Source organism: Thermobia domestica, chromosome 10 (genome assembly GCF_964235325.1).
Source record: "Thermobia domestica chromosome 10, izTheDome1.hap1.1, whole genome shotgun sequence".
In the NCBI taxonomy this organism is placed as follows: domain Eukaryota; kingdom Metazoa; phylum Arthropoda; class Insecta; order Zygentoma; family Lepismatidae; genus Thermobia; species Thermobia domestica.
The window spans coordinates 33,938,946-33,951,223 of NC_137463.1; the positions used below are offsets into that span (position 1 = coordinate 33,938,946).

Below are 12,278 nucleotides of genomic sequence, written 5' to 3' on the forward strand. Positions count from 1 at the left end.
CGGTATATTTTTGTAACTGGGGGCCAGAATATTTTGCTTAAATTTCTTGCTTTCGTGCTATATTTTCTGTATGTTTTGATGGTTTAGGCAGGTTAGGTTAGTGTTTGTTAGTTTAGTTTACGTTAGATTAGGATATTCGGATTTGGGGGGCCAGAATTCTTTGCTTAAAATTCGTACTTTCTTCCTATATTTTCTGTGCTTTTGATGGCTTAGGCTAGGTGAAGTGCAAGTTAGGTTATGTTATGTTACTACTTAATAATTACATTTACGTAACGGCAGCTCATTTCTTCTGCAAGTATGGTGATTTTACTTGGGTTTGGTCCTCCAGTTCCAAAATTATCCCTACTTTCACTATCACTCAGAATTTATTTGCATATGCTGTACCCTGACAGTAATTATTTCTATTCATACTCCTATTCCCTCACGAAAAATGTTTGACATTATATTTGACCTGTAAATTTTCTATTTTGTAGAACTGTCTCCTCGAGTGATTCCCTATTAGGTTAGTTTAGAGCTAAATGCTTGCATCATTGTATTCATATTCCCTTATGTGCGCTTACGGTAAATGTAAATATATTTCAAATATTCCATTTCCAAAATTTACTGTTATTCTACTCCTAAATGGGGTTAAGTTGGTCGTTCGTTTCTAGCAAAATTTTGAAAATTTACCGGGAAGAAATGAATAATTTTCTCGTTTTTGTGGTTGATAATATGTAAAGAGAGAGGAAGTTGTGCTTAATTTTGTTTTTAATTGGTTATAAACATGAAATTATTTTTCAAACGAAAGGTTACCGCATGGTTGGCTTGTGGGAAAGTAACGAGCATTTGTATTCTGAACATGGCTGCAGATGTGCAGAGACGTTTCAGTTGGTATCTGTACGCAGAGATGAGAAATCATCTCTATTAATTTTCAGAAAATGGGACGAAATTCTCTAATCCTAAGTTAACTGACCATGCTCTATCCTACTCTACTTATCACTGCCTTACTCTATTCTACCCTATCCAACTCTATTATACCCTTTTAAAGCGGTAATATAAATTTATGATTTTTAAATTTTCGTATCTGTTATTACGCTTTTTTCGAAAACGAGACGAACGACCAACTTCGGAATAAATGCCATTAAATAAAGCTCAAATCGAATAGCATTTAGTATCTTCCACAAATCCATCAACGTCTCCGGTGCCGGTATTGTGATTTTAAGTGAGCTATTGCAAATAATTACTGGAAAGCAAAGTTTCAGTTCCGACAACACTGCATCAAAATCCAGGAATATCGACTAACTAAGCCTAACCTAATCAAATGAACCGTAATCACTACCTAGTGAGCCAGAGTCACAACATAGTGATTTGGGAGAGAAACTGAATAATATCCAACAAATCTATTGCGCTTCCCTTACTTGAGGTAATTTTCCTGTAAATCTTCTATGTTTTTATACGTACTTTTGCCCTCTTCCATCTAAACATAGCCCGATTGTAATTCTTTTATGACTTGCGTTTAAATACAGCATCTGGGGATGTGCATAAAAGGTACGTGTAAAAAAACGCCAACTTGTGTTAAGTGAGCACTAAACACACATATACTATGTAAGCAAACTAAAGTAGGACGGAGCTAGCGGATCTGCGTCTTAAGTGAACAGACGCGTTAGCGACAGCCGGTATACCTGTAACGAAAGGTAATAGAAACACGTGAATGTTCGCAATAATACAAGTTCCAATAGCACTTGTGACCGTTTCATATTAGTAACTTTATACTTGTAAACATAAAATGCAGCTTTTGACATTATTCGAGCAGACAGTTCTACCAAATTTTGACACATTTATTACATTTTCTGGTAAGGTTAGAGTTTTGTATTTATTTTTGCAGAGCATGCATTAAATGAGGAGCTCCATTACTATTTACAGATTGACTTCAGGAGAGCTCAGTAAATACAGTGTGGACATATGGCATAAAAACTAGTGCTAAAAATCCGAACAACTTGCGCTAGATGTCCACTTAAAAGCACGAATACTATCGTACCACGTCAGGGCAGGAGCGCAGCAGGGGACCAGAGCGAATAAGAGGGGTGCGTCTGTAGAAAGCAGGCGCGTTAGTGGACAAGGGTATGGGCATGAACGACGGTAGTGGAAGAACACACACATACAATACTTTCACTATCACTCGAAATTCATGTCAATATACTGTGAACTGGCAGTAATTACTTATATTTACACTCTTGTTCCTTCACGAAAAATGTTTCACATTGTATTTTACCTATAAATTTTCTGTTGGTAGAACCGTGTGCTCGAGTGAACCCCAGCTTTTGTGAACTGCAGAAATACTCCTCCGGCGCTCATTTATTTTAAGCGTTTAATTTGTTTAATTTATACTGTAGCGCTTCTACCGTTGCAAACCTTTCTAATGCTATCTTATTAAGGAAATCCCTCTGCAGCCCCAAAGATAAATGGTGGATCCTTTGTTCTTCAGTTGTTTCCGGTAAAAACTGCGTTATTGCTCGAAGCTTACGTAGAAAGTATGAGTCTATTGGCTCGTCTATTCCCTTTGTACCTCGAACAATTCCTGTTCTGCTTTATACGATGGGACCTTTGGCCTATATAAAGCTGCTAACTTAGATTTTAGATTGTCATAAATCATTGTATCAAATTGATTGTGATTTTTAAGCTGTAATACGAGATCTAGTGCCCTGTCTTATAAATAAATATATTGGTAGAATTTCGATCAATTTTATTGAAAGAACGAAAAGAACTTTTTTTTTTTTTTTTGTTTTTGTTTAAATAATTTGCTCTATGTATTTATATCACATATGGACAGAAATAGTTTGTTTCGCATTGGTGTTATTATGCAACAATCGGGTTATGCTGGAAGGAGTCACATAAGCTTAAAGCGGAATCCAAACCGCTTCTCGGCTTACATCCGACAGGAATTGTCCTCCATTTGAACTCGAAACCGAAACTAATTGGCCAAAAATGCGATACGTCTGCCGACTCACTCACGAAGGACTCCTGATAAAAACACGTTGTACTGATCTTTACATACTTGTTAATGTAATTGTCAAGAGTCATTTCAGAACGATAAACAGTTGCACAAGTGAAACCATTACACAGAATTACATATGGACAGTTTCAAAATACTGCGGAAGAACTAATATAGTCCAGGTTAGTTCACTACGACCTTTATTAGTCCAAGGTAAAGGAATACAACAACTTAATTTGCATATCAGTAAGAGAAGTGAATAAAGATACGAATTATTTAAGTTCAGTTTGGCTCTGGCCCATTTATACATAATAGATACCAAAGATACTTCTGATTTTAATAAATGCTTCTCGTGCGGTTTGTATGAACCCCCCCCCCCAAAAAAAAAGTACGGCATTTCGATGTATTTTATCAAATATTAATAAAACGAAACAATGTTTAGAATTTTTCTTTGATTGCAACTGTATAACCATAATAATAAACTATAAAAAAAATCACACAAGAAACATTCATAATCTTTTATATATATATATATATATATATATATATATATATATATATATATATATATATATATATATATATAATCTCTAAGTAATGAATGGAGGATGAAGGTCTAAATATAATAGGAATAATATACGAGAGTGAAACGTGATAACCCACAAAAATATTTGTTCATCACGATTTCCCACAGGACACGATTATCGTGTCCTCCGAATTTGGATCATCATTGCTAGTTCCGAACCCGCGAACCAACATTGTCACAATAATCGAAGGCTTCATGTTTCAAACAAACCGATCAAACATAATGCGACAGATAGACAGCCGAGAGAGCCACCTCACCCGATAACTTATTTTCCGCTACAACTTCGTTGTTGTATTCGACTGCAGTAGTCCACTTTTCATTTAGATATCACATGCCACACTCATCCCAAACTACTATTGCTTACGAAGGTGGACAAAGACATTTGAGTGAAAAATGTAGCAACTGGTGAAAAATATTGTGGTTTTCGTACAGTACGTAATAATTGCATTCCAATCTATTAGATTTTATTGCGTTATGGTGTATATTGGAAAGTATGTCATTTAACAAAAGATGGGTATATAAACTCTACATTGTTTTTGACCAAAAGCACAGAAACAAACAAAAAGGAAAAAGAAAGAAAGGAAGAAAAAAAAAACGGAAGCGGTTTCTCCAGACCGGAATAGTTCTCTTCGGCACTATATGAAGCAAATTGGAAGTAATGAAATAATATACAGATTGGATATCAGATTTCACATTTAGTTTTCTTGGCTTGTAGATATGTTTAACGTATCCAAATTTTCTTGTTGATATATTTTCGTGATAATCCGAACTTTCAACATTTGAGTATGTCTCCTAGATTTTCGTAAATAACTATAAAGATGATCCTAAATCTTCCAAATAAGTGCAGATAATGATCACTAAAGTTCATAATTGACTTTTTGAGAACATGCTGGCCCTGATTAATATATCACATGACTACCTTTCCGTTTCAAGAAATATATATTTCAAAATGGCAGATTTCAAGATGGCGGCGAAGGTTTGTGATTTACTCTGACCATTCTTCTTTTGCCAATATGTGAAATTACCACCGTTTGCATTATCTATCTTTCCTTATCTTTACGATTCAATAGTTTATTTGATGTATGTGAATAACAGCATAGCCCTTCTCCCACCAACTTTGACCCCCTCCCTCGCCGTTTCTTATGGCGCTCAGCCGCTATAACTTTGCACATAGACACATTTTCAACATGCCCAATCAGACGCATTATGTCTCATCCCGCAACTCGATTCAACCATTTGGGGACCCTTTACTTGTCAGTTCGCCTCTGGTGGTAGGAGTCGTACTTGAATCCAAGACCAAGTGAGTTTGTGGTGGCCAACTTCGTGTTTTCTCGAGGTTCTCCCGTTCTTTTTCATTCTTATTCGACCAATTCCTTCACAGTCATTTACTTTCATTAATCATCCGTTTTCTTTAGAGTTAAAGGGCATACTAGTTGGATGTGAAATTAAAGTATCATTTATTTTTTTAAAGTATAGAACAGCGAATAAAGTCTAAGAATGAAAACCTGCATCCCTGCTGATCAGGGTTGGCTGGTTTAAACCAGCTGTTTTTTTTTTTTTTTTTTAAACCAACTGGTTTAAACCAAAAAAAGAAAAAAATGTTCGTAAAAGTGTAAGTGCTTGTAAAATCTTGATGAACACACATTTGTGGGTTATCACGTTTCACTCCCGTATACTATTCGTATTATATTCAGACCTAAATTCCACATTCATTACTCAAAAAGATTATACTACAAAAGCAACTTTTTTTTTATATAAGTTTATAAATGTTTGTTTTGTAATTTTTTTGTAGTTGTTATTATTGTTATGTAATTGCAATCAAAGAAAAATTCTAAATATTGTTTCGTTTCAATGTTTACTATTGATAAAATACATCGAAATGCCGTAATTTGTGTGTGTGTGTGAGAGGGGGTCGTACAGACCCCACGAGAGGCATTTAGTGAAATGAGAAGTATCTTTGGTATCTATTTATGTATAAATGAATCTGAGCCTAAGTGGACTCAAATAATTCTTATCTTTATTCACTTTTCTTACTGATATGCAAATTAAGTCGTTGTATTTCTTTAATTTAACTTGAACTAAATTAGTTCTTCTGTACTCCGTAGTTCTTTGAAATTGTCCATATGTAATTCTGTATAATGGTTTCACTTGTGCAACTGTTTATCTTTTTGTCCTTCTGAAATGACTCTTGACAGTTATATTAAGAAGCATGTAAAGATCAGTACAACGTATTTTTATCAGGATTCCTTCGTGAGTGAGTCGGCAGACATATCGCATTTGTGGTCAATTAGTCCTGGTTCCGAGTTTAAATGGAAGACAATTTCTCTCGGATGTAACTCGAGAAGCAGTTTTTATTCCGCTTTAAGCTTATGTGACCTCTTCCAGCATAACCCGGCTGTTGCATAATATCATCAAGGCGAAACAAACTTATTTCTGTCCATATATGATATGAATATATATAGAGCAAATTATTTAAACCAAATAAACCTGGTTTAAACAAAAAAGAAAAAAAAACTTTTTTTTTTTCAATAAAAACAATGGTTTTTGCTAACCCTGCTGTTGATTTATTTTAATTCATTTTGAAGCGACCTTTTGACTGAACTGAAACATATGCATCTGCGTGTCTTCTATGATAACGATATTATTATTATTATTATTATTTACTTTTTATTCAATAAATCTTGGAAAAATAATAAGTTGGATACATATTTAAAATAGAAAAGAAGTCACATTGCACCCGTTGCTGTTTCATTTTTCTTTAAACTCTATAATATCCAATATTTCGGCCTGAGCTGGGCCCATAAACACGAACATTCCTACCAAAAACTGAAATAAATTATTTATATTATTATTGTCCTGTAATAAAGAGAGCACTATTTAAGAAAAAAATGTCTTCATCATTATTCTATGACAACAATAATCGGCATACAGGCAAACATCTGCAGTTCGCATAATGCCATTCTGAAACGGTAATTATGCAAGAATTTATTATCCACAGAAGTTTTGTACATAAAAGAATAGACAAAACTGAGTATTTTAAGGAAGAAATTTGGATACAGTGAAAAGTGTATTAGTTTTGTAAAAGAACTATGAACACTACCTCAACTCCTCGTAAGTGAATGGTCAAAGTTAGGATCATCAAGTGTTAACTCTTTTAGGATTTTTGGTAACTTTTGTTACCATGACGTAGTATCATCTTTGACCGCTCATTTAGGTTCAGGTATTTAACCTTTTTTTTATCTGTTAAGTCAAGGATGGACCAAAGAACACCCCAGATGCGTTTTGGAACCGGATGGTCAACTTGGCGGCGCCAAGTGGGAGCGGAGGGTAGTGACTTTTTTTTCTTAAGGCAAATTGCAAAAATTTTTAACGCTTTTAGTTTTCAAGATATCAGATTGAAACTTTGCATACGGATTGTGTATTTTTTTTTTTTTTTTTTTTTTTTTTTGAGTCCTACGCGAAACCGGACCGGGCCCGAGGGAGTGATTTTTTCAGAAAAAAATTTGTGGCTTTTCCCGATTTTTTCAGTTCAGGTGTATGATACGGACATGTAAATGGTTGGAAAGGACTCGTTATAGTGAAGGAAATGGCGTTTGAATCATGCGTCTAGGCCAAATAGTAATGACGCAGTAAATTCTTATAATGTGTATATACAGGCTGGTAGGTAACTCCACCGAAAAACTTTGGGAGGCGATTCATTATATGAAATGAAAGAAAAAAGTTCTAATAAACATGGGCCGAAAAATGCGTTCTTTCAGAGTTATGATCCATTGAAAATTCGAAAAATCACTTTTCAAAACTCCCTAACTTAGAAACTTTGGGAGGACCTATCCCAAGCGGTTTAAGGAATTACACAGGAACTAAACCCTGTTTGGGCTAAGCTCTAAACTGCGATAAACAAAGCCACGTGAAACTAAATCTCGCTGATTTGCTGTTGATCTACCGACGCTTGTACTCCTCCGCAAAATAGTTCATATGATTTGATTATTACTTTTACTATGAAGCTCCATATAAAACTGCTATGTTATTATAAATGATAAAAATATATTATGGATTTTCTAATAATGTTGCAATCGAGTGTGGTTAATGAATCAATGCAAATACCAAGCATGCGCAGTAATTACGGCGACAATTCAACTGTGGATGCGTGTTCTACTTTTAAAGTCTAAAAGATAGCTGGCATGAATCCCGGTTCCGTAGTGTTGTGGTGAAACACCAACAAGGTAAGCATTTATTACTTAGCAACAATTGTTTACCAGCGAAATTCAAATATATTTTTTTAATCTTTCGACTTTCTCTCTTTTCTGCTGCTGCTGTAAATATCTGGACAACACGAGACAGTATTGTCAAAATGCACATGTATAATTTGCTCCTCCCCGTGGGGACTGGGAGTAATACTTCACTAGCCAATTGTATTTTTGTCAAGCGGAAGGATACAAATATTTTGTTTATCGGAGTTTAGAGCTTACGCTGAACACGGAATAGTATGTGCTCTATCTAAATATCCATGTTTAACCATCCTCCGTTATCGGTGAAAGGAACTGTAAAAAGGAAATTGAAACATAGGGATACTCTTTTAAATACTAGTGGTGCGTTCGTTTCGCTGGTACCGGTAAATTTTGAAACATGGATATTTATATAGAGTGTATACCAGTTTCTGTGTAATTCCTTAAATCGCTTGGGATCGGCCCTATAGTTTCTAAGCCAGGGTGTTTTGAAACGTGATATTTCGAATTTTCGGTACTTCATAACTCTGAAAGGAGACGTTTTCCGACCATGTTTATTAGAACTTTTTTCTTTCATATCGTATAAGGAACCGCCTCCCAAAGTTTTTCGGTGGAGCTACCTACCACCCTGTATGCGTGCATATACATATATAGGACCTAAATTCAATTTTCAACTATTTTTCCGCCTTTTTTTTTCTGAAATACAAGATTGAAATTTTGTAGACGTATTATGTTCATAACAACTTTTTTTTTTTAAAAAAAAAAACTTCAAATCCCTACGTGCACCCAGGCCCGGGCCCGAGAGGCAAAGTGTTTTGGCGGATATTTTTTTTAATATCCTAGTTTTTCCAGAATTTTTCACTTCAGGTGTATGATACGGACATATGAGTGGTACCGTTGGAAAGGGCCCGCTATAGTGAAGAAAATAACGTTTGAACCATCACTCTAGGTCAAATAGTAATGACAGTATATTTTTGAATTATATGAAAAATGGGTCACCTTCAGACTTCCAAAAATTTCTTCCGACCTTAGTTTTCTAGGTACAAGATTGAAATTTTGCACACGTATTACGAATATAACAACGTATTTTTAAAAATAAATTCAGATCCCTACGTGAACCCAGGCCCTGGCCAGAGGGTGCAAAAATTTCGAAAAATCTCCCGGTTTTTCTCGATTTTTCCGTTTCTGGTGTATAATAGGGACAAGCGAGGGGTACCATTAAAAAGTATGCTCTATCCTTAAAAAAAAAAAAAAAAAAAAAAAAGTATGAGCCATGATCCTACGATAAATAGTAAGGAAGCAGTAGCTGTTTGAGTGAAAGTCTAAAATTTACTTCAAAAAGTGGAAATCCTAAAAAGGTTTGAAAAGATTTTTTAGTGCTATCTAAATACTTTGGAGTTTTCTCCTTATTACAAGACCGACCAAACAACCTATTCTTGTTATTCCAGTTTGCGGTAGGACTGTTGATGTCCCTCAGTACTTGCCGTAATATTGAATAGTATAGAGTTTTAAGAAAAAAAGCAACAGCATCGGATGGAAGTGAGTTCAGTTCTATTTTGAAATATAGATCTTTTGTATGGCGTTAGATTCTAACGAGAATATGGGGGTGCAGTGGCTCAGTGGTAGAGCGTTCACCTCCGGTGCTTGGGGTCCCTGGTTCGATCCCAGCTCGCGCCGTGTGGACTGTGTGATAGACAAACACCGTGCTCGTGGGTTTGGTCGGGGTTCTTCCGTTTCCTCCCACTTTCTTCATTCCACCATTTCATTCATTTCTCATCATCACCGTCTCCTTTAGCCTAACCGGCATATCCGTGGGACGTAAAACTGAAAGATTTCATTTTTTGTAACAAGAATAAGGAAATAAAATCTACCTCTCTTTGCAAATTTCCATATATACAGAGACAAGTAGGAAAGAAGAAGAAACAAGTAGGAAATTTGCAATACAGTGATTGAGACCTAAGAGATCTTGCAAGTTATAACGCAAATAATGGATAAACCGCTCAAGTTAAAGTATTCTTTTGCGTTCTAGGACCGACCAACTGTAGGGATTTTTAGGGGATTTTATAAAATTTTGATGTTTGTTTGAACGCTACTTATGTGGTGAATAGGAGAAGCAAGCGATAGCTATTTTCTTATTGGAAACAACTTCATTGATTTTTTTTTTTTTTTTTTTTTTTTTTTTTGTACTGAACTTCTAGTATCAAATTTCACGTAGTTTCATACCTTGTATTTTGTGAATAAAATAATTCATGAATAGGTTATTCGGATTTTGCAGTTTGTTATTATTTCATTTGATATATTTTCCAATTATCATTTTTTCATTTGTTATATTTTTCTCTGCCATTATTTCCTAGAATCAGGCTACTATTATTGGACATTTCTATCCGGCATATAAACTTTCTAAAGCTCTGATAACACTTTGAAGATCAAATGTGTTTTTAATGACAGCAAAGACGTTAATTAGTTAATGCAGATAACTTAGAAATGTCATCCGTGGATATAGTTTGTCGATATAAAGCCAGTTTTATTTTGCTCAATTAACTTGTCTTGTCTTTCATAGATTGCCTCTGCAAATTATCTAGCAGTATTTGTTTACATGACAGGACTCTACTATTCTTTATACCTCTTTATGTCAGCATTATCTTCGTAAAATCACTCACTATGGTTTTCATTTAAGTTTCCATAATTCTTGTGTGAGGGTGAAGACGACAAGTCAAGATATGAATAGAGGGAATAGAGATACAGAGGCTTATTACAACTAATTTCTTATAGTATAAGAATCAGGGTTCGTCACAGTAAACCCCAGCCCGTGAGCCCACTTGAAAAAAAAAAAAAAAAAAAAAAAAACGTTTTAAAACCCAGGAACTTTTTGTTATCTTACTTTCTGAACTATTTCTGGAATTTGAAAGACCTTATACAACAGGCTAATAATAAAAATTAGATTTTAATATCAGTTAGAATGGATATCACGAGTTGTTATTGAACTATTAAGATTCGAGGAAATATATGCCAAAAACAATTGGAAGTGGTTTAATGTATCTTTTCTAAATTATAAACGTAATTAACAGGGTCATTTGCTCTTACCTTTGTATATTTAGACTTTGCAACTTTATACTTTCATTCCGTTTAACAATAGAAAAGTATAAAGGAACGAAATCCCACTAGTTGGTGAATAAAATTTTAGAGATGAAAATGAAAAAAGAAAAAATGGCATTAATTCATTTTTGCTAAAGCTGTCTTTCTAACGGATGAATATGATACATGTTTTCTTTCTGCTTGTTTTTTTTTTTTTTAATTTTATTTTTATTTATTTTATTTATTTATTTTTTTTTAAATTTTTTTTTCACCTAAAGATTGTAACGATGTTGTCCATATTTAGAAATACTCTTGTCTCGAGGACATATAGGAAGAAAATAAATTGACATCTTTTCTCCACGATTATATACCGTAATGATTTTTTTTCGGCAGTACAAGTTAGCATGAAGCACGACATTAACTCTTGCATTTAATTTACTATACATACAGTACAAACACAATTTGTATAATTATACCATAAAATATTATTTTTAAAAATGTTGGGAAAAAAAGTTAGAAAACGTAACATTTCTGACTAAGTATATAGATTATAGAATTTATTTTAGAAAAAAGAATATTTTGACATGAGACTGTATCAACACAAAGCATTTTACTAGCTAATATGATGAATTGTACCTGCAGTGTTCTTCCAAACGTTAATCGGAACGTGCTAAAACACAAATTCTGTGTGAAAGTATTTACTGATTGGGATTGTTAAACTATAGGAGATTTGTTTTTATATGTTACTATGACAACCAACGACATTTCACATAAATCGTTATATTCGAACAAATACATCATCACTTATCAAAACACAAATGAACTACGGATCATCTAAAATTGACTGATTTATTATTTCCATCCGCAGATAGGAATTCTTACCTGAAAACTGATTGTTCTTAAACGACATAAACGTTCAGTTTCTTGTATTTTAATAATCGCGAATGAACTTTTAAGAACACAGATAGCCTACTAACTAGATAATATTTCACATTAAAAAAAAAAAAAATTAAATCTACCAGTCAATGTTAGATTTTTACTGTCTTTTGAGCGCAGAAATCTGTAAATTTTCGATAACTTGACAGCTTTTTCTACCCAGTCTATTCCACAGTTTATTCCAAATGGATTCAAAAGTAGAAAAAAAAATCTATTGACGATGATGATACTGAGATTGAATGAAGGAAAGCGAAGAAATCACAGAACCCACTTGTCAATTTTTAACACCTATCGGGTTTTACTTCTATGATTTTCTACCACTTTGCGGGGAGAAATTGCTTTCTCACACTTTCTTGCAACATAGATGGGGAGAAATGCTCAGTATCTTTAATTTTAAAAGCCATAACGCCTGGAAGGTGTTCCGGATTTCTTTCAGAGGTCCATTCTTCTGCTGTGCGTTCTTGCTTACTGCTCAAGCGATATC

General features: G+C 34.2%; 1 protein-coding gene across 1 annotated transcript in view; it reads left to right on the top strand.

The window, feature by feature from the left end:
• The window catches only part of LOC145662423 (uncharacterized), a 31,264-nt gene that overhangs the window by 917 nt on the left and 18,069 nt on the right, over positions 1–12,278 (top strand). The gene's annotated exons all lie outside the window — the stretch shown is intronic.